The 27,368-nt window shown below is 59.5% G+C and overlaps 1 protein-coding gene and 1 long non-coding RNA gene across 6 annotated transcripts in view; one reads left to right on the top strand and one right to left on the bottom strand.

Moving 5' to 3' along the window:
* The window catches only part of GSE1 (Gse1 coiled-coil protein), a 413,704-nt gene that overhangs the window by 64,821 nt on the left and 321,515 nt on the right, over positions 1 to 27,368 (top strand). The window lies entirely within an intron of this gene.
* On the bottom strand, positions 19,237 to 19,871 carry LOC119871928. The gene is made up of 2 exons (XR_005359988.1): positions 19,658 to 19,871; positions 19,237 to 19,391 (listed from the first exon to the last, which is right to left on the bottom strand). It is a non-coding gene; the product is annotated as an uncharacterized LOC119871928 (long non-coding RNA).

The raw sequence follows: 27,368 nt of genomic DNA, 5'->3' as shown, positions 1-27,368 counted from the left end.
CCCAAGAATGAAGAGGACATAACTGAGCCCCACATTGTGAGGCTGATGGCAGGTGGACAGCTCATTGTCCATGCCTTGCTGTCCGCATCTGTAAGGGTGGGCGTAGGTCACCTGTCTCAGGTGTTTGGTTAGGATCAATATACTTATGTTCACCGGAGCACTGCCTGCGCCTGCTGTACTCCAAGCCCCGTATGTAGGGGCTGGAGAGTGTTTCCCTAAATACATGTTCACCCGGAACCTGAGAGAATGTGACCTTCTTGGGAAGGACGATCTCTGCAGATGTAACTCGTTAAAATGAGGTCATACTGGATTAGGGTGGCTGTAAATCCAGTGACTGGTGTCCTTATAGGAAGAGGGGAATTGGGACCCAGAACTGCACACGGGGGAGGGCCACGAGAAGGCGGAGGCAGAAATTGAAATTCGTGGCCACAAGCCAAGCCAGGGATGGTTGGCCCCCATCAGAAGCAAGAGGAGGCAAGGCAGGGTTCTCTTCTAGAACCTTCCAAGGGAGCATGGTCCTGCCCCTACCATTGTCTCCAGGCTGTGAGAGAATCCACTTCTGTTGTTTGAAGCCCCCCAGGGTGTGGTAGTTTGTTATAAATCCTGGAAGAGTAACACAGTCCATTAATTCATTGGGCCCTCACTGCCATTCCCAGAGAGGAGCTGTCGTTGGTTCCATTTAGAGAGGAGGAAACTGAGCCATAGGCAGGTGGATTCCTTGACCTCAGCCGCACAAGCTGACAGGTGGCAGAGGCAGGCTCACCACCGAGAGATTCTGATTCCGGATCCCTGACTTAACCCCTGTTCTGTGGGGTTCGGTGACCCTGCCTGGTACTTTGTAGATATTCGGTGAACATCTGTTGCCTGTAAAAGTGCTCCATGGAGTTGCCTCAGCACCCAGGGCTAGCCTGCTATTCCTCGGCATTACCTCCTGCGTGGTGCAAAGCTCTAGAATCTTCCTCCCCTCCCCCCATCACTTAGGACTTGTGTACTGATATGCTTACCGAGGAAATCAGCTCTAGACGCTTTGTGGTTTAAGGAGACAAGCCTCTGCCCCGTCTATCTCCTCGTCAGCTCCCTCAGACAGACCGCAGGCCTGTCTGCAGAACCCCAGAGCTCTGGGGAGCCCAGTTTGGGATGCAAGGTCACATTCAGACTTCAGGCCAGGGGTGCCCTGAAGATTTCCCGCTAGGGTTGTCAGAACAGGAGGAGACCAGCAGGCCGTGGTCTCCAAGGGGCCCTGAAGCTCTCACAGGGGAGGAGGACGTGGAGGGTCTCCTGGAGAGGGGCTCACACAGCAGAGCTGGGAACAAGCCTGGCGTCCAGCAATCAGAGAATGCCACAGGGCAACGTCCCACCCAGCCCCCCAGTTTGCCCTGCAAGCTGTGTGCCCTCAAGCAAGTTGCTCAGCCTCTTGGAGCCTCTTGGCTTCTGTGATGTGGGATTATAGGCCTGCCTCCCCCACAGGGGTGCTGGCACTCCTCGGAGCAGCTCCTGCGCGGCTTGCTCACTGTAGCAGTTGGGGCGAGCTCCAGCTCAGAGGCACCCCCACCCCCGCCAGCAGGCTGCTTGCGGGCCCGCTGAGATGCTGTGACAGGGAGAGCATATGGCGGGCATATGCCACGCAGGAACACGGCTGCCCACGGGAAGAGGCAGGAGGAATTCTAGAAGGGAGGGGACCGAGTCCTGGCGGTGCCCGCAGCACGCTGCACCTGCTGGCCTTACTGGCGCCCTTCTGCCCTGGTTCTCCTGTGGAAGGTGAGCCTCTGCTCGCTTGGGCACTTGGGATGCTCTGCGGAGGCGGGAGGTGGGGGGAAGGGGAGCTCCTGAGGTGACAGGGCGAAGTGTCCTCTGCCCACTAGATGTCGCTGTCCCCTGCAAGATCCAGCAGAGCCACAGCCTAACAAGCCCTGGACAGGGGAGGGTGGGGTCTCCCTCAGGAACTGCCCCTCTGCAGGCTCCACCAGGGACGCGCACCCACTCCCTTTACAGAGCCACAGATGCACGGATTGAGACCTGGAGGAAGAGTGTACGTTAGCCACGTGGCAAAGGAGGGCAGGCAAGGGTCTTCCCAGGAGACGGACCCATGTGTGCAAAGGCTGGGAGGTGGGGCTGGGCCGGGTGCCGTGGGCTTGTGGGGCAGCAACGGAGGTTCCAGGCGGCTGGACTCGGACCTTGCTACTGTCCCGCTGCCTGGCAGGAATGAGCACTTGCCTGTGCCAGGTGTTACTCCCTGATCCTTGCAGTCCCCCCAGAAGAGGGCACTGTTCTTCTCCGTGGTGGACTTGGTGGTCAGGCCAAGTCACTAGCCTGATGTCACACAGCGAGGAAGTGGTGGAGCCGTATGGAGCCCTCCCAGGGGGGCGGTGTCAGAAGTCGGGGGAGCTGGGGGGGGGGGGTCCTGGTTGCCCTCTGCAACCCTGAGGACCCATCTTGTGTCCCTCTGGAGCCTTGCCTGCCACCTTGACCCTCCCTATGCTCGCCTCAGCCCAGGTGCCCCACAAGCCTTGCCCGCTTGGCCGGCCAGGCCGGGACGCGAGTGGACCCTCAGCGATGATCACTTGCTCTCCCACAGTGCCCTGCACACCGCAGGTGTCCGCAATGTGCTCTGCGGTCTCTTAGGTGGCCCCTCAGCATGACTGTCCCGGGGAGGGGTCCCCTGAACTCCCAGGAGGTCTGGCAGCGAGTGTCACAAGTTGGCCGACTGGAAGGCCTCTCCGAAGGCCCTCCCCACCTCGCTGTGAGTCTAAATCAGGCCACACGACAGGTGACAAGGATAAGTTTCTGGAACAGCAGGAAGCCTTGGCAATGGGAGGCTCTTGGAACACCGGGCCCTGGGGTCAGAACACCCGAGGAGGCGAGGACACGGGAAGGGGGCTCTGGCTGTGGGCGGGAGCTGGTTCAGGGAACACAGGCACACCAGGGGCACATGGCCGTGCCCATTACGCACGCGACAGGGAGGCGACAGGGCCTCGGGGACCATGCCCCCTGGGGACGCCCGGGCCCGGGAGGAGGGGCGGGCTGGTGACAGCCCCCGTGGAGGCAGCAGCAGGCAGGCTGGGCAAGGGCCTGACGCCCACCCCGATCCCGGCACAGGAGCAGATGGGCAGGGAGGGGGAGGCGGCGGCAACAGTTGGTGCTGCCAGCTTCCGGCTCCCCCGAGGCGGCGGGTGTGAGAGGCAGGGATGGGAGCCGGTGGCAGAAGCCCAGCCTGCTGTCGGCGCCTCCTCTCCCACCCTGCCTCCTCGGCCCTTCCAGAGGCTTCTCCCCCAAACCCTCTGCCTGCAGCCTCCCTGAGAGGCCCGAGTCCAGGAGTCAGAGGCTGGGTGTCCACTGAGGCCGCCCCCCTAGCCCACCCCAGCCTCCATCTCCCCATCTGTAGAATGGGGTGAGGTCAGTGACTATTGGATCCTGGCTCCGCCAGATGGAGCTGTGTGGCCTTGGCAGGTCCTGACCCTCTCTGTGCTCCCCATTGGTGTCTTCCCATCCATTAAATGGGAAAGTCCTTCTCCCTTGTGTTGTGGGGCAGAAAGGAGTTGGTTCTGGTAGATGCCTGGAGGCAGAGGGGGTGTCAGGAGGCCTGAGCCGGGGGCTCTGGGTCAGTCATGATCACAGCCAACGTTACGGCGTGTTCTCTGCAGCCAGCCGTGCTCTAAGTGCTTTGCTTGTGTGAACTCGCTTAAACCTGCAGCAGCCTTAGGTTTGGTACCACTCTGGATGTGGTCTTACAGTTGGGGAAACTGAGGCACTTGTTTGGGGTTATTGCTTTGCCAGTCTTCACAAGGCCCTCCTCTGGGGCAGCCTAACTGCAGCAGCAGGGCGGCCGGCCCGTTGGCATTTGCTCCCGCGGGGCTTCTGTCCCGGCCTCGGGACCCTGTTACCCCTCCTCCCTCCACCTGATGACACCCACTGGTCCCCAGGGCTGGCCTGGGCCCACTGTGCTGTCAGGACAGGGCTGGTACTGAACAGTGAGGGTTTCACCCTAGAGCTGCAGTGTCAGGCCACCAGCCTCACATGGCCCCGTAATGAAATGCAGGTGGAAACCCAGTTCCTCGGCCACACTAGCTGCATTCCAAGCGTTCAGCAAGCACATGGGGCCGGCGGCTGCCATGTTGGGCAGCACGATCTGGAACGTTCCCCCTCACAGGAAGCGCTCCTGGAGAGTGCAGCCCATGCAGGGAGGCCTTAGGGGCCTTTGGGTGGGGGAGGGAGGACATGGGGGGTTGGAGAGACGAAGGGTGGGTGGCACTTGCTGCCCTGCTGTGTGGGGCAGGCCAGAACGGACTGGAACCACCCTCTGCACACTCAGCCTGTGTGTTTCACCAAACCTCAAACTGAAGCACATGGTCTGAGAAAGGGAAGCTCCTTATATATTCCAAATGTGATTTATAGGAGTCTTAGGATACGAAAAACGAAATCGCATTTGGTTGAGCGCTTTGCAGATTGCTGCATCCAGAAGATGAAAGAAACTCAGCCCGTGTGTCTCTCCAGACACCTGGGACATTTATCTTCATTCGCCCAGGCCTCCGTTTACCCAAGTGCATGAGTGCGATCTCCCTGCCCCCCTGGCTCAGAGATTCCGGGAGGCCAGGCTCAGCGGTGGGGAGCACAGGGCCTGGAATGTTCCTTGCTTTGCCCAGTGACCTTGGGCAATTTGGTTGGCTTCTGGGCCTTGGTTTCTTCATCTCTAGTATGGGTAGAAATCCCTTGCTGAGCCGAGCAGCCGATCGGGGGTACATGTGCGGCATCTGGGAGGCCCAGTGGGAGCAGAGGCCGTGAGAAGGCACGGAATAGACAGGAGGTCCCTCCGCCTGCCTGCACGCCACGAATGCTACGCAGGTGCAGCCTGAGCTAGGCTCCTTCCCTGTACATAGGTCCATCGTAGAGCCTGGAAGAGCCCAGGACACCTTCCCTGTCGTGGGATGGAGAAGGGGAAAGAACCCAGGCCTGCTGTCTTCAGAGTGGGGCTCCAGATGCTTCCAGGGGTGCAAGTCAGAGGAAGAAAGGTCCAGAAGGGCGTGGGTGCTTCCTCCGTGTCTGCAGGACTGAGCGTGATCTCAGTGGGTTTCTGTTCCAGCCCTGTGCCCGGCAGCCTGCCAAAGCCTCGGTCACAGGTGGTTAGGGAGCTGCCCATTTGTTGTTTCTGCCACTTGGCACGTTTTCACCAAGTACCTACTACGTGCTTCAGAGGCAGCACACACGGCCAGCATAGCTCAGCCGCCTGGAGCCTGCAGCCTCGCCTCCCGTCCTGGCTGGGCTCCAGTCTCAGAAGGCACCAGAGCATTCCAGCAAGAGCCCCCACCCCCCACCCCCCATGTGAAGAGGAGGGGGCAGGCTTCCCCAGAGTCCAGCCCCGCTCAGTGGCTGCCCTGCAGGGTCACCACGCTCTCCTCGGAGAGTGACGTGGCCCGTCTGCCCGTCCCTTTGGGCACCTGTCAGCCCCCAGCCCCACCCATTGTGGCCCCTGCGCCCTGGCCCACTCCCTGGTGGGAAGCCAGCCCCGATGCTGTGCCAGACTCCACTCCTGCCAGCTGGCCTGGCCCCGCACGGTTGCCATGGCAATCCTTCAGCTCGTCCATGGGGCCCACTGCTCCCCCTTTATCTCTCTCTGGGGCCAGAACCACTTCTGGGAGGCCCTGGGGGCTGCCAGGCTGAGGAGAGGTTCTCAGAGGCCCCATGGGGCCCTGGGCCCAGGCCAGGCCCTGACTCCTGTGGAGGGATGGGGGCTTTCCAGAGTGAGGTTTCTGCAGGGTGGCCCGTGAGAAGGTGGCAAGTAGGGGGACAGAGAGAAATAGAGTAAAGTGAGCCAAGGTGGGTGCTGTGCCCTTGGGTCTCCACCTCCAGCCGGACCTACTGTGCCCAGCACCCTTGACCTTGTGTGTCCCAGCCTCACTGTGTTCCATCCCCACTGTGTGCTCCACCCAAGCCCCAGTGTGTGCTCCATCTCCCCACCATGTGTTCCATTCCCATCTGTGCCCTGCCCCAGCCCTGCTGTATGCTCCATCCCCTCCTGGAGCCGTGGGGGGGTAAGCAACCAGCTCAGGCCTGTAGCTAGATCTCCCTCGGAGGAGTTTTCACTGTGGAAACATCAGTGCCAGAGGTGGGGACCCTTGGAGAAGGAAGAACTGAGGGGGAGACTCGTATGCAGGAAGTAGGCCAGTCCAGTGGAGGGCTTTGCGGGGGGCAGGGGAACAGTTGGGAGGCAGTAGGGGCCCCAATCCTGGCTTCCCAAAGGTGGAGACCTCCTCACACAGGGATTTGGTTTCACTGGAGCTGAACAGACAGAGAAGAGGGGACTGGAGGAGGCGGGGGTCTACTTAGGGACGGGACAGGGCCACACCTGGATGGACACTGGGGGGATGGTCCCAGGCCTGGGAGGCTCATGTGAGGTGCCCCATGGCAGCCCACCTGCCCTTCCAGCACATGGGGGTGGGGGATGTGGAGGGAGTGAGGGTCCAGCCATTTCGCTTTGCCACCACCTCGGGGTGGGGGGTCACACCAGGCTTTAATTTCAGTGACCTTGACACTTGTCAGGTCAAATATTTCAATTCCAGGGGCTCATCTAGCAGGAGCAGGTTTCCATGGTGACGGAGGCTGACCTGCAGGAGCCTCCCTGGTCCCCTGAGCACTCCCCCCAGGACACTGCCTCCCTGTTCCTGCCTCCCTGTCCAGTCACAGCACTTTCCACAGTGAGCTGTTCCTGCTCTGTGCTTGCCCGTCACCCCCCGGACTATGCTGTGCAAAGACCGGGACTGTGTCCAGCGGGCCCCTGCACCTGGCACTGACCACATGTCATGTGAGCGTGGGGGGGCGGGGCGGGGTGTGTTGTCCACAAGGACACGGGGAATCCATCTGGGGCTGCTCGTCGGCATCCACATGAGCTCTTGTTCTTGTCTGGGGACATCTGTTGACCCTCCCTGGCCCCGCTGCAGAGAGAAGGGGAGGGAGCAGAAAAGATGTGAGGCCTGGCTCAGCGTTTGGGGATGGATCCAACGAAGACAGCCCATGACCCCCAGTTGCACAGAGGCTGCGTGCCAGTGCGTCTTGTCTCCGCCGGAGCTCAGGTCACCTGGGAGGAGCCCTGCCATGTGAGAATGGGGGTTCACGCAGTATTTTAAGCTACGAGCCCTCACATCCACCCTGTAGGGCCTGGAGTGCTGAGGCCGCCCCCATAAGCTGGGTGCTGTCCTTCTGCCCTGGGATGCTCCATCTCTGCTCGTGTCCCCACAGCCCCAACTCTCCTGCCAGCTGCACCTGTGCCACCACCCGGGGCCAGCCCACACCCCCGCGTGCTTGCAGAGTGCCCAGTGGGTCCGGAAACTGTGATGCCTGATTTCATCCCTGTGACGCCCCACCAGGGCTCTGGGGGACAGGAGTCCTGGAGCCACCACTCCCTAGGCGCTTGACTTCGGAGAGGTGATACCTTCTGGGTGTCTCAGTATTCCCATCTGTACAGTGGGCTGCTGCCAGGCCTCCAGGAGAGAATTCATGGAGTGTTTAGAATCATACCTAACTTCTGTTTAGGACTCTGTGAGGGTGAGCAAGCAGGTGTGCTTGCCCCTGCCCTGCAGAGCAGGAGGGCACGGAGAAGGTCCTCCCGTCTCCAGGGCAGCACAGCAGGTTCCCACCACCAGGGAGCACTTCCAGCAGTTTCCACAGGGGCCCTGGGGAGCAGTAGGAACAAGGTCGGGGAGAACGATTGGCCGAGCCACCTTTGCTGGGGAGGAGGTGACAGCCAGCAGGAGAGGCCTTCCCCTCTGTTGATCCCTTACCCTGAAGCTGTCCACCTTCAGTGGCACCCACGGGACCCGGCAAACATCTCGGACACTGGGAGTCAAGACAGCAAACATCACTCGGGTAGATGTGTGCTAAGCGGTCTGTGCTGCCTCTGTTCATTGAGTTCTCCTGATGACCCAGGTCCCAGCCGCAACCCCCCGATTCTGCACGTGGGGAAGCTGAGCGCAGTTCAGACGTGGGCCATGTCCACGTGGGTGAGAAGGACGCGCCTGTGACTTACCACGTGTGATGATGTCCTCGGGATGCCCAGCGTTTCAGACGCGTTCCTCTAAGATCTTCCCCCAAACCTTACGATGCCGAAGCTGTGATCACCCCCACTCGACAGATGGGCAGACTGAGGCACGAGAGTGACCCCAACCCCCCGCAGGTCCCACAGGTAGCGAGAGGCAGAGCCTGTTCTGAACAGAGGCCAGGCCCTCCGCCGCTGTGCTGGCACCTCCCAGAGGACGCTCACAACGCCCTGCTCTTCCAGAATAACTTCTTTCTGAAAACTGACGATGACAAATTATTTTTTTAATGGTTTTAATTTATCCCCCTTTCCTCGGAGAGTGTCGGAGGCAATCTGCTGCTCTGCCTCTGCGAGCCTCCCCGTCTCTTGTTAGCGCCTCGGCTTTGAACATACTTCCTTTTATCATGTGGTGACACGCGGTGGCAGAGGGCGATTCCGGGAGAGATTGTCGGGGAGGGGCCAGGCTAGAGTTTGCATCGCTCCTGACAGCTAATTAGCTGTGTGTCTTTGCACCGGGGGGCCTCTCGTATGGCAGGCATCATCGCGCCGCCCCGATGCCGCCTGCCGAGGCTTCACAGGAGGCGCGCCGTGCCCTCCCTCCATCCCCTGGAGATTTCCAGGGTAACGGTTTCCACTTTGGTGACGCTGGTTTCCACTTTGGTGACGCCGTGGGACTGCTGGGGCCTGCTGGGGCCTGGGTGTCGGCAGGGGTGGGAGGGCAGGGCCGTATCCCTGGGGACCGAATTCGCCAGCGGTTAGCGGCGGGGCTCAGGCCCCAGAGCAGGGGAGGCGGTGGCGGGGGGGCTCAGGGGTGCGGAGTCCAAGGCTCCGTGCGACGGCAGGTCTGCTGTTCCTAAGACTCACTTTCCCCATCTGCAAATTGGGCTCAGGAGTGACACTTAGTCTGCCTCCCGGAGCTTGTGGAGACCATCGCAGGGGAGAACATGCTGGGGATCAGCTGAAGGAACGGGTTCCTTCCTTCACTGATTCCGTATTTATTGAGCACCTGCTGGGTACCAGGCCTTGGGCTAAGTGCGGGGCTAGAGCAGGGCACGGCATGACCGCTGACCCTCCAGGGGAAAGAGAGTAGCACCACAAATTAGTAATCTCTGAGTAGCTTCGTCTGTGCTGGGCCATCTGGGGAGGGGGGGCGTGGCGGCCTCACTTCCTGACAGCTAATTAGGGGTGACTGGGGGCCCAGAGACATGCAGGCAGGAGGAGGTTACATTCTCAATTTGCGTGGTCAGGAAAGGCCTCGTTGACATCATCTTCACCATCAATTAGTATTATTATGATGTTTACTTACAGAAATGAATCGCAAAGGTCATCACCCTCCCTTTTAAAATAAACTACTCCCCCTTTTTTTGGCTTGTTAGAGAAACAGTCTATTACTTTATATCTTTTAGGGCAGGGGTTCTCACCCTGCCTTTCACGAGGGGCCCCTGGGGTCTGGTGAGACCCAGAGAGTGGGGCCGCTCCTCCGGTTTCCCAGCTCATCCCCAGTCTGCATCTCTGACAAGCTCTCAGGTGTTGTGGATGCTGCTGGCCCGGGGACCACAGTTTGAGAATCCCTTCTCTGGGCCAGGAATAGACTTGGCTCATGTACTAAAGCTTGAATTTCTTCTACCTACAGGATGTGGCTGAAAGCCACTGATTCCCGTGACAAACACTTCACAAGCACCTAAGATCAGATCAAACTGTGTGAAATCACCACTTTTTTCCATATCATATGGTCTAGCTTCATCTGTGTTGGGTCTAAACAGCCATCCTAGCCTCACAGAACTGCTGGCCAGCAGGGACGATAGATATACAGATGCTGGTGTGCCAGAGTAAAGCTCAGCCCAGGCCCCCCCGCCCCCAGCCTGGGCATCAAGGAGGGCTTCCAGGAGGAGGTGACACCTGAGTGACATTTCCATAGACTCTCAGTTGCCTCCAAGGTAGGGAGGGTGGGACGGCTGTTCCAGGTGGAAGGGACATCTCGCTTGGAGGTTAGGAGTTAGCGATCGTGGGGCACCACCTGTTGGGGGTATGGAATAGGGCTTCACTCCATGTCCTGCCAGGGGCATTTCATCCTAGAGGTTCATCCTGGGGGCATCGGATAGATGAGGCATAACGTCCTTGTGCAGACGTGTGTCCTGGATGTGGAATGTGCTCCCCCCCACCCAGATTCTTTCTGCGGCACGGGAAGGCCGGGAGGGGGGGCGCCTCCATCTCAGTGAACAGCGCACCACCCTTGTGCCTGGCACCGCTGGCCGCACACTGGTCCGGGTGGAGCAGGAGGCCCGGCCTCATCTGGGTTTTACACACCCCCTCTCTGGGGAGTCCCTGAGCCCCTTACTGGGGCCCACACCTTATTTCTTACCCATCCCCTGTCCTCACCTTCTTATTTTTTACTTCTGACCCTGTGATGCCAAGAGCACCCCACACTTTCCATCCTCAGCAGCTCGCTTTCTCTGAGACCTGAGAATCGCCCTTAGTCTGACACAAAGGAGGGAGGGACAGGGGTGCTGCCCGGAGGCCCGTCCTCTGTGAAGTCCATCTGTGCCTGGCGTCAGGTGTGCCCGTCCGCGGGGCTCCGTGGGCGCCTCAGGCTCTGTCCCGCTGCCAGCTTCCCAGCAGCAGGCGGTCCAACACGTGTAGAGAGAGAGAGATGTGAGGCTGGTCCCCGCCTCCTCGGGGGACCCCTGCTGTAGCATATGCCGGGGGCACCCAGGCAGCCCAGCCCGGGCACTGGGGCTAAGTCGTTGCATCTTGAGATCAGATGTCCTGGGTCCTACTTGGGTTGCTGTATGATGCTGCTCTGGTGACTTGGCCTCTGAGGGGTGGGCGATACCAGCATAACAGGTGCGTCGGGCCGTGGCGGAGAGTCAGCAGGCAGGCCCCATGCGCTGCTCCGGGAGTGCTATGGTGGGGGGTGACGTGCCCTGAGTGTTCACTGTCTTCACCGTGTGACTGAGGGGGCGCCGGGGGGCTGCTTCCCTGTAGTGTCAAGTTGGGAGTGGGCCTGAAGGGGGAATCACTATCGGTTTGTTATTCTCCAGAGCGCCCAAGCGTTGGAATCACAAGAAGGAGGCCTTTGGGTGGAGGCAGGGAGTGTAGACAGGGGTTGGGACTCGTTTCTTCAGGTCTCCTCCTGAGTATGCCCAGCCTGCCTCTCCTACTCAGGATCTCTCCCACCCCTCCTTTGCCCTTGGGCGAACTCATCTCAGATGTCACCTCCTCCAGCAAGTCTTCCCTGATAGCCCTCTCCAAGTCGCTTTCCAGTATCTGGTTTCACATCTGCCTCCCTGCTCCACGGGCCCCTACCCACAGCTTGGCTCCCCGTGCCCCCTGCCTGGGCCACCTTCTCTCCTTACTGTTTATCTCATTCCCAGACCAGCCTCATTTCCCCTCCTCCCAGAAGCCCTCTCTGATTTCCCCAGTCTGTGGGACAGCTTTATTTCTCAGCTTTGAGGTCTCAGCCACGGCCTTGTGCCTTTCCTGGTGGCTCTCCAGAGGGTCAAGGCCCTTGGTTGTGAAGCACAGGCCCCAAAGGCCCACGTGGGGATTCATGGTCCACCTGGGACCACAGACCCCATCCCTGAGGCCCCGGGCTGGGTGCGGGAAGCTGCCCACAGACAAAGAGCCCACAGCCAGAGAGAGGATGAGCCACCTGCTGACCCTGGGGCACACGGTGGCTCTGGTGCAGACCCTGAGCCACCGCCTGACTCTGGGCCACTGCTTCCTTGCCAGTGCTGGGGACAGGCACTGAAAGGCTCAGGGCAGGTTCTGGTTTTCCTTGGGGAGGAGTGTTCCGGTCCGGCCATGGGAGGCTCTCTGCTGTTCACAGGACACAGAGCTGAGTCCTACCCACACCCTGGGTGTACGAGGCCCGCTGACCTGTGAGAGCACATTTTTCCAGGGAGCATCCCAGGGTCGGGAGGTGAGGTTCCAAGCCCGTGGTCCTGGGGCAGGGGAAGGTCCAGGTCCAGGTCACTCAGCCTTGACATTCTCTGGACACCATATGCCTTGTGCTGCCTGAGCACATTTACCACCCTCCCCATGAGAGTGGCTTGGTGGCCCTCGGAGCCCTAGACAGATGACACGGGATGATGGATTCCAGGCCTTGGCGCCAGGCTCCAGCACGAGGAAGGGAATCATTCATGCTGTCAGGGGAAGGCCGTTCCAAGGAGGCCGTGGCTCCCCGGGGAGGTGGAGGGGCACCCCACCCCACTTGGCCCAAGAGGGGCCTCCTCCTCGGGCTACGGGGCACCTTGGGGGCTGTGGTGACCTGTTTCTGCTCCAGGGTCAGGTGCTGCTTCGTGCACCTTTTCTCTCTAGGATGTCTCCAGCCAGGAGGGAGCAGTTTGAACGGTGACCGTCCTCATCACTCAGAAAAACTGAAGCCCGAGGAGCAAGTTAGTGTATGTCAGGGCCCATCAGGGAGACCTTTAGCCCTTCCCTCTTGCTTTGTTGGGTGAAATCAGGGATTGCTGACCGCAAGCCCTCCAGAGCCGCCCCAGGGCCGCCCCCCAAGTGAACAGGGGTGACAGTGTCCACCAGGAAAGGAACCCAGGGGTGGGGACTGAGCATGCCTTCTCGTGCTTTAACAGTGGCTCCTGCAGCGTCTGTCTGAGCAGTGGGGTGGCCTGCGGCGAGGGCCTTCTGCCTCTGGACCTGGCTTCTTCCCAACTTGGAGGTGGCGTCTGTTGTCAGGCCCACTTCACAGATGGCAACAGTGAGGCCAGCAGCTCTGTGTTGCTAACGTCACATGGCAGACAGGAGATGGAGCCGGTGCCCAGCCACCCCGGGATGGGAAGGGGGTGTTTTAGGGCCTGGGAGGAAGAGGGGAGCAGCAGGATGGAGGGCTCGTGGGCTGTGTTGAGGGAGCGTTTGCAGGCTTGGAGGGCTGGAGGCAGAGACTGTGATTTCATCCCGGAAAACCATACCAGAGCCGCATCTTGAGAGTCTGAGAGACATCTGGCCAGAGGAGGAGCGGAGGCTTGAACCCGGGTCTGTGTGACGGCAGGCACCCTCCCCCCACCCCCATCCTGCGCCTTCCCACCTCGTCCCCCCACTGCCCGACACTGGTGCCCACAGAGCCGGGGAGGAGGAGCAGCTAGGGGGTGGCTCTGCCCTCAGCCACAGGCCTGGGGGCCCTGGAGCAGCCAGCTCCTTCCTGCCGCAGAGCAGGGGCCCTGTCTCCCGCTCAGCTAATTATGTGGAAAATTGGAAGAAATTGCACGAGCCTTGGTGGGAAATGAGGTCAGGGCTGAAGGTTATCGGAGCAGCGGCGGTGGCTGCCCGGCCGGCCTCCCCCGAGGCTCCCGGCCCCTCGCCTGTGGCTGAGCGCCGCCAGGCCCCTTCCCCACCCCAGAGCCAGGGCCCCCAGGAAGTGGGGGTGCAGCAAGCAGCTCCCCTCCCCCAACCACAGAGCATCACGCAGTCCTTAAAAGTCCAGGGGCGAAGTGAACGAGCCTCCCCTGCCTGCCCGCCCCCGAGTCCCCTAATTTCTCCCCAGGGGTGCTCCCCATTGTGGAAGGGGGCGCTGGGCGGCAGAGGGCCTTGCCCTGGGCCAGCAGGAGCGCTGCTGGGGGCCGGCAGGAAGACAGGGCAGAGGGGATGGGCACGTGCGTGTACACAGGAGAAGGCCAGACTCCTTAGCCTGCCCTCCCAGCGTGTGTCTTGCTGCTCCCCTGCCCCCCGCCCCCGCCCGGCACCAAGGTCAACAGATATTTACTGAGCACCCCTACATGCCAGGCATATCCTTCCTTCCTCTGCGGTGACACTTCTTTCCATTCCCCTGAACAACCTGTGCTTTCTTGCACCCCAGAGTTGTTCCCGCTACTGACCAAACTTCTATTCATCCTTAAGAACCCCCTGTGGGTGGCCCCTCAGCCAGCCTGTGCCCTGCATTGCCCCGATCTAGGGCACAAGAGGCAGCCGTCTGTGCTGGTTCCATGTGGCCAGTGGAGCCGGATGCCTGGGTCGAGCCCTCTCTGCTGCAGACTAGCAGACCTTGGTGACCACCAGCAAGCCAGTGACCTTGGCTGAATTGCCTGTCTGGGCCTCAGTTTCTCCATCTGTGAAATGGAGATAATAGAGGTGCCCACATCGGGATGAATAGTTTGTATACAGAGCTTGGTTTGTCGCCAGGACCTGTCAGGGTCTGTTGTGGCTGATGAGGGAGGGGGTGGTTTTCTCAGCCTCGCCAGCCCCCCTGGCCCACAGCACCTGCTGGTTCCCCGGGGACAGGTCAGCCCTCATCTGGTTCCTGAGCCTCTGGTGCCTGCACAGGCGTGGCCAGGGTGATGCGGAGCCGTCCTTCAGCACAGGCCATCTGTCGGCAGTGATGGGGCAGCAGCCGTGCCCTCCTCCTGACAGTCCTTGGTGGGGAGCTGTGTGGCCAGTGGGCCTCACTGTTCTGGGGGGGAGTCACACGTCAGGAGCTACAAACCTGTTAGGACAAAGGACTGCCTTTATGGATGTCCAGGTGTCTAACCGAACCTTGTCCAGCTGTTGAGGCTGGCCTAAGGCTCTGCTGCTGGAAGGATCTTGGGGTGCAGCTGTCCCCGGAGCCCCCCGGGGCCCCGACAGTCCAGCCGCCAGTGCAGACTCAGCGGGAGGGCTCCCAGCCACCCCAGTCTGCATCCTTGCAGGGGACCAGGGCGTTTTGCCTTCCACAAGGGCAGTGCCCTAGGTGAGAACCCATGTGCCACCACTCTTTAGGGTAGACTCTGGGGCCCCCACACTCTCTGTCCACGCTCAGAGCTGCCCAGGCCCGGAGTCTAAAAGATAGGATCCGTTTCTACCCCCAAGGGTCTACCCCGAGGTCCAGAAAGGGCCGGGGGAGAGCAGGCTGCAGAAAACACAGGAAGAGGCAAGAGCAGACCGTGACCTCTGCTCCAGGGGCCTCCCATACTGCGACCCCAGGGTCCATTTCGCTGTCCTGCGCCAGCTCCATTTCACAGGTGGAGAAACTTGCTCGAGGCCACGCAGGAAGCACGCGGCGTGTTCTTTATCACTGCGCTGTTTAATGTGGAGGTTGAGGGATGAGAATAAATGAGCTGCCCCACCTCCGGGGTCCTCCTGATTGAGAGGCGGTGGCCTCCCGAGGGCCGGCGGTCCCCCTCCCCCGTCCTCCCCGGGGGAGCATCCCACGTCCTTCCTCGGTGTCCCGACATGGAGCGACGCCTGCCCCCGGCAGCATCAGAGGCTGGCTGGGAGGTGGGCGTAATTGACTTGTAACATGCAGACCGTGACAGGCTGTCATCTGTGTCGGGCTTGGGGTGGGAGAGCACCTGTGTGTGTGTGTGTGTGTGTGTGCGCGCGCGTGCTCTGCCTCATGTTTTATGGAGATGACAAACAATCTTCCTGATGAGGGAGATCCTTACAGATGCAGGGCTGGGGAAGCCGGATGGAATCGGGATTCCTGACTCCCTGGAGCTTCCTCCAAGCTCTGCCTGCCAGGCCCTGCCCCTGCCCACCTTCAGACCCGAGCCACGGCAGGGCGCTCCCGGTGCCCCCCCTAAAAAGCAGCCAGAGTGCTCTGCGCACTCCTCGGCAGCACGTTTCCCTGGGGTCTCGGGGCGGGAAGTGGCGCTGTGGGCAGGGGCTCCGCGCTTCACACGGACACACTGTGCCCCTGACCGAGCAGCATCTGGGGCGACGCTGTCCATTCCATGGACACCGCTGGGGGCTTTCGGAGTTGCCAGCCCCTTTTGCAGGTGTGACAACTGAGGCCCAGGGCAGGCAAGGGACATGCCCAAGGTTGCACAGCTGGTAGCGCCAACACCCAACCCCAAGTCCACTGGACTCCAGCCCCAGCCTCTGCCTGTGATGCTGCCACGTGGCCTTCTACTCAGGGTGGGGCTCCCTCCTCTAGAGTCACGATGGCCACAGGGGACCGGACAGGTGCTCAGGAGTGACCTTCCTGGGGCCGCAGCTCCGTGAGCAGAATCCTAGGACTGCAGCCTCGTGTCCTGCCTGCCGCCACACAGTATCACGGTGTCTGCGGGTGACAGAGACTACCCTGCAGATACCCCGGGGCCACCTCGGCCAGGGCAGTGACCCGCTGCTCTCCCGCTGGCGGCAGTCAGAAGGCCGAGCTGATGGATTCTCTCCTCCTGGTGTCCCTTCCCTCCCGGGCGGTTTGTCCTGGTGGCATCAGGGTTTGGCCCTCTCTGCCCAGGTGACTCCTTGAGGACGCAGCTCACGTGGACATTCGGCTCAGCAAGCTCCAGATGCTGCAGTAGCCAGAGGTGGATTTTTCCATTTGCATCTTCTTTTCAGATATTTTCAGAATCTGGAAACAATTAAAGCAGCCCAGTGGGGGCCGATTTTATTAAATCAAAGCTTGCAGGCTGTTGTGTTTGTTGGATTGATGCTGCCCTGGGCCGGCTGCTTTGTTAATGCTCCGTCCTGCGTGCGGCCTTGAAGGGAACTCCAACCAGAGAGAGGAAAAATCCATTTAATAATCCTTGGAAGCCCGGCTCCCGCAAGCTGCGGAGAATGTCGCCCTGGGTGTTTCTGGGGTGGGCGAGGTTCTGCATGAGGTCTTGCCATCCTCTCCAGAAAGAGCAGTTTCTAAATGTGCCTGTCTACAGCCCGCGACAGCCCATCCATCCGGGCCAGACAGGCAGGGAGGGACGAAGTCAGGCACCCAGTGCAGGCAGACAGACACGCTGGGCCTCGGGTCCCCACCTCGCCTTGGAGCAGCTCAGCCAGCTTCGGATTATTTATTAACCAGAGCCCGTCCCCCACCCCACCCTGGTGTCAGTGTCGTGGCTTGTTTGGAGTCACAGCAAATGTGGTTAGGCCCCGCCTGTGCCCTGTCCCCCTGACCGCTTCATCCCAACGGCCACCTTCCAAAGGTCCCCGAATGGATCTCCTTTCTTGCTGCTTCTGGGGCCCCAGGAGCATACCGGCCCTGCCACAGGGTTGGGGCAGGAGTGCTGGAAGCCAGCGCCCTTTCCCATGACTGCCTGGAATTGGGGAAGTGGGGTACAAATACCCCAGCTCCCTCCCGTCATGGAGGACCCCTGAGCCAGCCTTCACACTGGTTGCCAGAGCTCCCTGCAGGGTGAGCAGAGCTGAGGAGGGGTGCCCTTCTCATCATGGCTCTCTCTACTGGTGTCCCCACCACCCCCCTTCTCCTGACGTCTCTGTCATGCAAAGACTGTGCTGGGGTCTTTGTTTCTCTGTGCTCCTAGGGTCCAGGGGGATGCAGAGTCTGGCCTGGGGAACACAAGGTCCTGGGAGCTGGTGGTGGAGTGTCATTGTAGTTATTGGCGTGGCATGTAGTTATTAGGGGGTGAAAGGAGAGGCCTGGGAAGCCTCCCCAGGCAAGGGAGTAACTGTCATGACCAGCCCTTTGTAGTTTACAAATGGCTTACCTGTCCCTAAGCGTCTCAGGACTCCACTTTTGCTCCTGTCCTGAGAGGCAGGTAGAGCTGTGAGCACCAGGCCCATCTTACCGCTGGAAATAGGAGCTCAGAGGCCGAGGGGCCTGCAGGGTCATAGGCCAACAAGGGGTCCTCTAGCCCCGTGTCCCCTTCCCACTGTCTTGGGTGCCTGGGACAGAGACCAAGTGGGGAGGTCAGCATTGCCTGGAGGGAGGGGGAAAGGGCCTGGGGGGTCGGGGAGCAGTTTCTGGGTCACATTGTGGTTAAGATTTGCCTCAGTCTAGGGAAGCAGGCAGAGGTCCCCAGGGCTGGGGTGGGGGGACCTCGGGAGTACCTGTGGGGCCTTGTGGCCAGGCCAGCGTCTGCAGGATGCCTTCTTGTAATGACTCTTTTCTTCTGAACTCCCACCCGCGCACCCCTTCCCTTTGATGGTGGTCGCTTGAGGAGGTCTGTAGGCGGCTGGCTGTTCCTGAGGGACAGATGAGCCCCGGGCTCCCCTCTCTTACAGGGCTGGGCACTGGGTGTGGAGGGCTCGCTCTGCCCACTTTGCAGCTCCTCCAGGGCATGCCGGCCCCCACCTGCCGTGCCTTAGAGCGGCTTCCAGCAGGGATGGGGGCCATCCCTTCCTCCAAGGGGAAGGAGCCACATCTGGCCTTCACCATCCTTGGAGTTAATCCTTTGACAACTTTTTCTGTTTCTTCCTGGGTTTGAGGTCTGTTCGTGTCTCTGCTTCTTCTCGGATGAATGTTGGCAGTTTTTACTTTCCTAGAAAATTGTCCATTTTTGGTGAGATCTTTCTCCGTGCCGCCGCTGGCTGCACATGGTATTCAGTACACCCTCTAGGCACCTGCCAGGTCGGTGCCCGCCACCACCTCCCTGCCCCGACCCCGTGACCCCCTGGGCACCTGGCACCTTCCTTGAGAAGCTGAGCGTGGCTTCTGAGCGCGGCTGGGGCTCCTGGGAGCCCTCGGGCGCTGGGTCTCAGGGCCTCGAGGAAAAGCAGAGAGAACCTCACGGCACCGTCTGTGCTCAGGCGACCCGGCTCCTGCTTAGGCCAGGAGGGAAGCCAGGCCTGGCTGGGGGGTTGGCACATGACAGCCTGGAGGCGAGCAGTGCCAGCTTCAGAGCCACACAGGCCTCAGAGCCGGGGGAGCACGGGCAACCACTCAGCCTCTCTGGGCCCCAGTGTCCTCACTTCCAGCCTGGGGTGACCACCCCCCTGTGCCCTCATCTCTCACCTAGGGTGATTGTCACCAGCTGTACAGAGGGGGTGAGAGGGAAGGGGACATCACAGCTAAGTGAGGTGAGAAAGGTGACTATTTCTGTATGTAACTAACCTCAACAAGCCTGACTTTGAAGCTTTTTCAAGGAACCGGTGCACACATGTTCACAGCAGCATGAATCACAATAGCCAAGAGGTAGAGTCAGCCCACATGTCCTTCAACAAATGTCAGACAAAATGCAGTCCTGCCATACTGTGGATTATTACTTAGCCATTAAAAAAGAAAAGTACCCTCTTCCTAGGTCCCTCTCTCTCTTGGTGTGTTTCTCATGAATAAATAAATAAAATCTTTTTTTTTAAGTAGAACACTGACACAGGCTACAGTGTGGGTGGACCCCAAAAACATCACGCTGAGTGATGGAAGCCAGTCCCAAAAGGCCACATGTGGTGAGCCCATGTATAGAAATATCCAGAATAGGCAAATCCCTGGAAATGGAAGGCAGGTTAGTGGTTGCTGGCTGGGGGCGAGGGGACAGGGAGTGAGTGCTGGTGGGGACGGGGTTTCTGTTTGGAGTGACAAATCACAACCCAGTGGATGGAATAAATGCTCCTGAGTTGTTTAATCCACTTTTAAGATGTTCAAATTTATCTTGCATGTAGGTACAGTGGGGTGTTCAGCGACGCCTGGCAGTGCTGGCCGTGGTGGCACTCTGGAGGCTTGGCTCCGTAGGTTTGGGCTTGGTGCCGTGCACTTTGCTTCCTACAGGGTTTCAGAAGTACACCGGGGTCATTGACCACGTCCCCGTCCTCTGCTCACGGGGTCAGTAGGTGGCTGGGTCTCAGCCGCACTGACAGGTCCCAGGTGCCCATGCCCCCTCTTGCCAGTGGAAGAAACTAAACCCAGAGCGCTGGTCTGGGCTTGTCTGGTGACTGGCACCTGCCCCCAGGAGCACGTCACCTGCCACCTGCTCGGTACAGCAGCTAAGCCCTTGACCCTGAAGGTCTCCCAGGCCCCTGGCTCTGTACCTTCTGTTGTTGGTGGGAGCGATGAGGCATTTCCCACAGTTTCTCCATCAGCAGCTCTGAGGATCAAAGTGTCCCTAATTATAGCTTGTTGGCAGCCCATGTCTCGCGTTGGGAGGCTGTCAGGAACGAGAGGCCACACATGGTTCTGCCCGGCCTGGCCACAGAGCGTGGCATGGAAATGTCAGCCAGCCGCAGACGCTGACCTGGGCCTGCTCTGGCTCCGCCTGCAGGCAGAGGAAGATTCCAGAGTGCACAGCCTCAGGAATGGGGAGGAGGAGGGACAGTTCTGTGCCAGGACAACCAGCCGGAGCCCCGACAGCCTGGCTCCTCAGCACCGAACGAGGGCCAGACATGAGGAGGCTTGTGGAAGGCAGGCCCGCAAAAGGGCGGGAGAAGGAAACCCAGGGCCTTGAGAGGGCGAAGGCCTGGAGGCAGGGGGGAGCGTGACCTTGGGGTGCTGAGGGGCACATGCCCCCCAGCACTGGCAAGGAGCATCTTAGAGAAGGGCCTTGGTGAGTCTGGGGCTGCCTCAGCAGCTCATAGTAAGCATCCACTGAGCTTGAACCACCCCAGTGAAAGGAGAGAAGATTCTCGATCCAGCACCTGGCATTCCACCCCCGGAGCCTGGGGGCCAAGGATGAATCCTGGGGGCTGTCCTGGGGTGCCGAGCCACTCAGGGCACGGGGGCCCCAGAGGCCCAGTGTGGGTACATTAAGGGCACGCCCCCGCCCAGGCCCCACACCCCAGGCCCCAGCCCCCAGCCCCAGGTGGCAGCTGAGCAAAGGTCACACTGGGGTGCCGAGCCCTGTGTCCCCAGCAGATGGCGTCCTTGGCCTGGGCAGGGAAGGGGCGTCCTGGGACCTAGGCAGATGGCTGAGTAACCCAGCCTGCATGCTGCCCCTGGTCCCCGTTTATTTCTGCACTTTCGGGTGCAAGGCCTCAGGCAGGCTGTCCCTCGGCTCCTGCATGGCTGTGGGCAAAGCCAGAGAGGGCACTTCCTAAGTCCCTGATCCTCAGGGTCCCCCTCCCCATAATGGGCATATTTTCCTGCCTCAGAGGGTGGGAGCTGGTAGTTAATTGAGCCATCTGCTAGCACAGCACCCAGTAGGCAACCAGGGCCCGAGAGAAAGTAGTCCTATTAGACTGCATTGGCAGGGTTCCAATCCCCACTTTTCAGATGAGGAAACAGAAGCCCAGAGAGGTTGAGCAACTTGCCCAAGGTCACACAGCACGAAGGACTAAACCAAGCCAGTTGTCTCACCTTGTAAGGCAGCTGGAAGACCCTTCTGATGGCTGCTGACCTTTGCTGCGCACTTGCTGTCTGCACTGTTTGAACGCCCAACACACATCTCACTTAGTCTTCAGTAGAAGAAACTGAGGCAGGAGGACATAAAGGAAGGTGGCTCTGGAGATTCAGAGCTATCCTGTGGTGGGCGGAAATCTGATTTGGAGCGAGGCTGGGGTGGAGTCATTCATTCAGCTGACAGTTTTCTGAGCGTCTGCTATGACCCAGCCTGCCTGACACCCCTGCACCATGCCCCACACCCCTGCATGCTGCTGAGGGCAGAGGTACTAGTGAAGTCAGCCTGTAGGCCACTAAGCACTTGCGGGGCAGGCCATGCAGGGGACCTCTGGAGGCTGGCAGTGAGGACTCTTCAGAGGCAGCTGGCCAGGAAGGAGGTGGAGGATGCAGGGCAGGGGTGGCGTGTGCACCTGAGGGAGACCCCAGGGGACCCCAGGACCTCTGACTGCTGGGCCATGGGTTGGGGGTGGCCAGTGGCTTTCTCTGGGCCTCCACCTCTGGGCTTCTTCCTGCCTCGGGGCCAGCAGGTCCCCTGGTGCCAGGCTCAGTATGGAGAGGGGCCACTGGGTCCCGGGTGCCATCCCTGCATGCAGAGGGGATGCGGGCAGTCAAACAGGTAGCTTCGGAGGCTTTCCTAGCTCAGTTCAGTGGAGGCATGATATTGGCCGCGCTCTTTCTAATATCATCCTGTTTAAGCCTCACAACTGGCCCGTAAGAAAGGTCTTTCTCATAAGCCCCATCTTACAGATGGCAAAACTGAGGAGAGAGATGTCCAGGTCTCTGGGCCAAACGTGCAGGATTGGGTTCCAAGCAGGTGAGGGCCCCTCCTGAGCTTACCCTCCATGGGCAGTGGGGGAGCCCCCACCACCCCGGGCTCTGCAGGTCTTGGTCTGAGACCCAGTCTCCTTGCCGGAGAGCCAAGAAGGACCCAAGAAGCCAGGAGCAACGGTGGTCTTCATCTGCGTCTTGAGGCAGGATGCCCCGCAACCTCCTACTGAACAGTGCTTTTGGTTTTTCTTTCTGTGTTCTCCGTTCACTTATTTATTTAAAGATTTTATTTATTTGTTAATGACAGACACAGAGAGAGAGGCAGAGACACAGGCAGAGGGAGAAGCAGGCCCCGTGCAAGGAGTCCAATGTGGGACTCGATCCCAGGACCCCGGGATCACACCCTGAGCTGAAGGCAGACGCTCAACTGCTGAGCCACCCAGGCGTCTGTCTATTCACCTTTTTAGAGAAAAGTGACATTGCACTTAAAAATGCAGATTTTTAAAAATTAATTAATCTTGGACTGATTTATGCTTCTCCTATCAGAATGAATTTATGAAGATTTTTGTTATGATATTTTTACTTCAAATGTCTTGGGGATGTTTTTACCTTACCTTAAGTGGCAGATGATGCATTATATGTTGTCACACGAGAGGTTTTCAAGGCCTGGCTCATTCCTCCGGCTTCCATGTCAAGCACTGTGAAGAAAAGGGTGAGAAAATCATGGGGAAGGAAGGAGGAGGTTTGGAGTCTGCGCCCCTGCGGAGGGGACCCATGCTTCCCTGTTCTCAGGAACGAATTCCTTCTGCCAGACCCCTGCACGCAACCGCACAGCCCAGAGCCTCACCCGCTCATCTGTAACGGGTGGCACTGTCCCTGCCACTTCTGGGCTTGTTGGGGAGCAAACAAGCCCCATACGTAACCGCCAGTGAGGCTGCCAAAAGCTGTGCTGAGATTGGAGGAGGCTGTTTTCTGAGCCCCAACTTCTGTTCTGTTCATTCACATCCATGAGACTCTGTTCCCTGCCCCTGTCCACATTAGGATCGAAATTTCCAGAAAAAGCCCCTTTCCTGAACACCACGTCAGAGCGAACTGGGCTTTCATCGGGCGGATTCATTAGCCAGGGGGATGGCATGTGTTAAGTTCAGGTGTGTGACTCTGGGAGTCATTGGATTTTTGCACCTGCAGAGCTGGGGCGGGGGGGGGGGGGGGGGGGCGGCGGGCGTGGAGCCTGCCTGGGCCCCGGAAGGCACGCTTCCCTCCAAGGTTTGCGGAAGTCAGCACATCCGTTGGCAGTTTCCCCAGAGTTAGGTCTGCGGCACTTGTCCTGAAGCCCCTGTTATTTCAGAGCCGATGGAACCAGCCCTCGAAGGCTGGGCTTCCCTGCAGGTGGAGCGCGAGGTCCGTGGCTTTGGGGTGCATGCACCCAGCTCCAGCCTGCCCCGTGACCTTGAGCAAGTCACTCACTTGGGCCGGAATGAGACCTCTCTGCCCAAGACCCCTGCCTACCAAAGCTCTCCGACTCCACCCATGAGGAGTCACACCTTCCAGGCCAAGGTCATGGAGTGGCAATTTTCCCCACATTGTTCCAGCAAACTGTTATCTTTAATTTAGAAGGCATTACCATCGGTTCCTCATTCCCTTTTCAGAGCCCTCCAAGGACCTTGTCCTGTGTGACTCTTTTTAGCTTCTCAGAAAACCAGTGCAGGAGAAATAGAGGGAGCCGGGGACAAGGAGGTCTCGTGGGCCACGCTGGTGCGGCCAAGGTCAACTCCCCAGGGCCAGGGCCAGCTCATGCAGTCCTGGGGTTGCCTGTCCAGCTCATCCCACCTGAGCCTGCTGCAACAGCAGGGCCAGGTGAGGGCTCACCTGAGAAGGTCCTGAAGCAGGTGGAAGAGCTGGGCCAGGTGCCTTTGCTGTGCCCTTCCACTGGTGGGAAGAATGGCTCTCTCTGCTCTGAAGTTATTTCAGTAAAGACGCAGAAAGGTGAAGAAGCAAATAAACGCACGGTGCCACCAGCCTCTCCTTCAGCACCATTAAGCTTTAGAGCTGCAAGGTATCTTAACAGGCCAGCAGTTCCGAACCTCATGGGGCGGACGGGGGGACGTCCGAGGCCGAGAGAAGCCAGGTGACATATCCGAGGTCGTGAATTCTTGACAGCAGGCATGCGGTGGCTTCTTCCCGGAGCAGCCCGGTGGTGATGTTCACGCCCCCCAAGCTGGGCCGCAGAGCAACTCAAAGCAGTTCAGTTAATTAACCCTCCCAGCACCTCTCCAGAGGAGATAATTATTACTCATATCCCCTCCGTAGGTGGTTAAACCGAGGCCTACAGGGTTGAGCGAGTGGATTAAATGCCCAATGGAGAAGTTACTCTGCGTCGGGGCTTCATCTAACCTGCCTCTTAATTAGTCTGAGCTGCGAGCCTCCACCCAGTTTCAAAGAGTCCATTTTTGTTGTCTTGTTTTAAAAACCACACTCTCAAAAAAAGAAAATCACAGAAGAGAGTTGAAGCTCAAACCCTGTCCGACCTATGGTGGGGTTTCTGTGGGCATGGCTGTCGGGAGGCAGCTTACTTCCCGGGGGCTCAACTGCCTTTCTAGTGAATTGTACGCGCCCCGCTCTGGGACAGGAGGATGGAGAACGGGGTGCATGACACCGGCATGCCCAGCCTCTTCGCCTCTTTTGCTTCTGAGAGGTCTAGGGGCAGCCCTGGATGGACTCACCTTGCCTGAGTGGGACACAACTAGGATGACATCTGGGGGATTATTTAGCCAGGCATCACGGGGTCCTTGGGGGCAGCCACCCCACCTGCAGAGCGCTCGCTGCCTTCGGAGCCTCTGGGGCGACACAAACATCGGGGCTCTTGGCCATGTTGGTTTTCACTGTTGCTTTACGTGGACTGGGTAACCTACCTGCCTTCTGCTTTCTCGCTCTGGGTTTGCGGAAGTTGCTTTTGCCAAAAGCCTGCTCCAGAGTCCTCATGTCTTTTGGGGGTCTACAGAACTGGGTTAGGGCTGCAAATCCAAGGCTATTGAGTGTCTGAGTCAGAAAGGACCATCGAAGCATCTGGGTAGCCGGTTGATTTGATGATGAGGACACTGAGCCCCCAGAGGAGCAGGGCTTTGCACAGTGCACACTGCTGGCAGTGGGCAGAGGCGGGACCCCAAGGCTCTTGTTTCCGTAGGAGAATTTTTATCTCGAATTGTTTCCTCTCTTTTTCTGATCCTGTACCAGAGTCTTGTAAGCCCACATTCACCTTAATCACTTACTGTAGAGGGTCTAGTTTGCTGATTAATTATAACTCAAGGCTGTATTAATACGTAATGCCAATCAACTCACCACCATCCCCATACCCCCGCCACCCCAAGCTTAGTGGCTTAAAACCACATTGACTATCTCATGGTTTCCATGGGCCAGGACTTTGAAAGTGGCTCTGCAGGGTTCTGACTCAGGGTTCTCAGGAAGTTGGCTGGGCCTGGCATCGTCTACAGGCTGGCCCAGGAAGGATTAGCTCCTGAAGTGGTGCCCTCACATGGTGGGCAGGTGGGGTCCTGTCTACATGGTGGGTCCCTCCATGGAGCTGTGGGGGTGATCTTGCAACACGGCCAGCAGCTCAGGAGAGCACGTGGAAAGGTAACACCTCCGGTGACCTAGTCTTAGGTGCCATGAGCTATCACTTTGTCACTGGCTGTGCAGGCCCGCGCCCTTGTCTCACTAGGCCTCCAGCGCCCCCTCAAGTACTGAGTTGATAGAAGCTGGAAACCCTGCTGGGGGGGCCCTGAGAGGCCAGAGATAAGTGGGTGCCAGCCCCTTATGCACAGGTTCTCTATGAACCCAGCCGGGTCTCTCCCTTTGACTTCCGGGGCTGCTGCTGAAGATGAGCGCACTCTCGTCCTGGGGCCCGGCGGCCCCAACACATGCTCTCACTGGGGCAGAGGGGCTGCCGAGGGCCCCAGTGAGCGGGCTGGTGCTGAGTCCTGGGGTGCCCTCCCAAGGGCCAAGCTGCAGATCCCCAGCCGGCAGACTTGCCTTGCAGGTGCAGCCTCATCAGGCCTGTGGACCAAAGCCAGAGCAGCCCCACAGGGGTGGAAAGGACATTTGCAGCTGGGTCCTGGGTCCGGAATCTCCTCAGCGGACTAGCTGAATTACACTTCGACAGCCCCTAGGGAGTGAATGGGAAATGGATGACCAGAGAGGTTGTCACCTGCCTGAAGCCACACAGCTAGGAAAAGGAGCTGGGATTCAAACGCAGGCCCTGTGGCTCCAGAGTCTGTGGTCTGTGCCCCTCCTCCATGCCCTGGGGCCCATCTCTGCCCCTCTGGGCTCTGTTTCCTGCATGAGTAAGATGGGTGGGGGGCGGGGGCAGGATGCAGTCTCCACACCCCTCCCGGCAGTTCGGTGGCCGCCCTCGGCCGCGGCCTTCCTCCGCAGACAGCTGCCTGCCGCCCTCAGAGGCACGCGGCTCTGCTTCAGAGATGCTCCGGGGCAGAAGGCCCTGCGGGTCAGGACGCTGGGAGCCCGGAGAGCCTGGCCGGCGGGCAGCGCTTTAGCTGTAGCTGCAGGCGGACTCCGGGCATGTAATCACAGCGTGCGGCGCAGGGACAAAGAACATGACAGCAGAGGCCCATCACACAGAGAGGAGGCGGGAGAGGGCAGAGTGGGCGGGAGCCGGGCCAGCGCTGTGGGTCACATCCACTCTGCGAGAGCCGGCAAGGTGGCGGGGAGGCCTGCCCGGTGCCCTCCCCCCTGCTCCTGCCCGGCCGCCCGAGCCCCGGGCAGCACCACCTTCCTCGACCTGGGGGCACAGTCCTTGCAGCGCACAGCCCTGGTTTTTCATGTCCACCAATTAAGGGATTTGCTGGGTTGACGATTCTCGGGAAGTAGGTGCAGATGTCGTGTTCCGCGCCAGCGAAGGGGAGGCGAGGGTCCGCTGACCGGGTATTAACTGCCGCTGGGAGCATCGCGGTCGGCAGCCTGCTGGGGTCCTTCTGGCGGGGGGGTGGTTGGGGAAATGGGGGCCCACGGGATCCAGCAGGGAAGGCTGGTCGATGCCGGCTGAGGGCTGCCGCACGCAGTCACCGCCGCAGAGGCTGCCCTCCCCGCTGCTGTGCTCTGACCTCGGCCAGCAGGTGTGACGGGCACGGCTGGGGGCTCCGCTCCATGGGACCCGGGCTCTCCTTTCACATCAGATCTATAGGAACAGACCAGCACCTGAATGAAAACATCAGTAAGGGGCACCTGGGTCGCTCAGTGGTTGACCGTCTGCCTTTGGCTCAGGTTGTGATCCCAGGGTCCTGGGATTGAGTCTCGCATTGGGGTCCCCTCAGGGAGCCTGCTTCTCCCTCTGCCTGTGTCTCTGCCTCTCTTTCTCTGTGTCTCTCATGAATAAATAAATAAAATAAATAAAATCTTAAAAAAAAAAAAGAGTGAACACAGAACATTAGAAACAGAATTCTCATGCGCAACCAGTGTGGTCACCCCGTTTCAGACAGGAATCTTCAGTGATGCCAAAATCATGGGGTGGGGGCAGGATGATGGAAACAGGGTATTCGCATCATCGCAGTGTGTCTCTCCACAAGACCCTCCCTGATTTAGGGGACAAAGTGGTCACTTTAGACCGGATGGATGTCACCTACACCA

Source organism: Canis lupus, chromosome 5 (genome assembly GCF_011100685.1).
Source record: "Canis lupus familiaris isolate Mischka breed German Shepherd chromosome 5, alternate assembly UU_Cfam_GSD_1.0, whole genome shotgun sequence".
Classification (NCBI taxonomy): Eukaryota; Metazoa; Chordata; class Mammalia; order Carnivora; family Canidae; genus Canis; species Canis lupus.
Note: the sequence above shows the minus strand (reverse complement) of the source record. Positions and strands in the feature narration are given on the sequence as shown.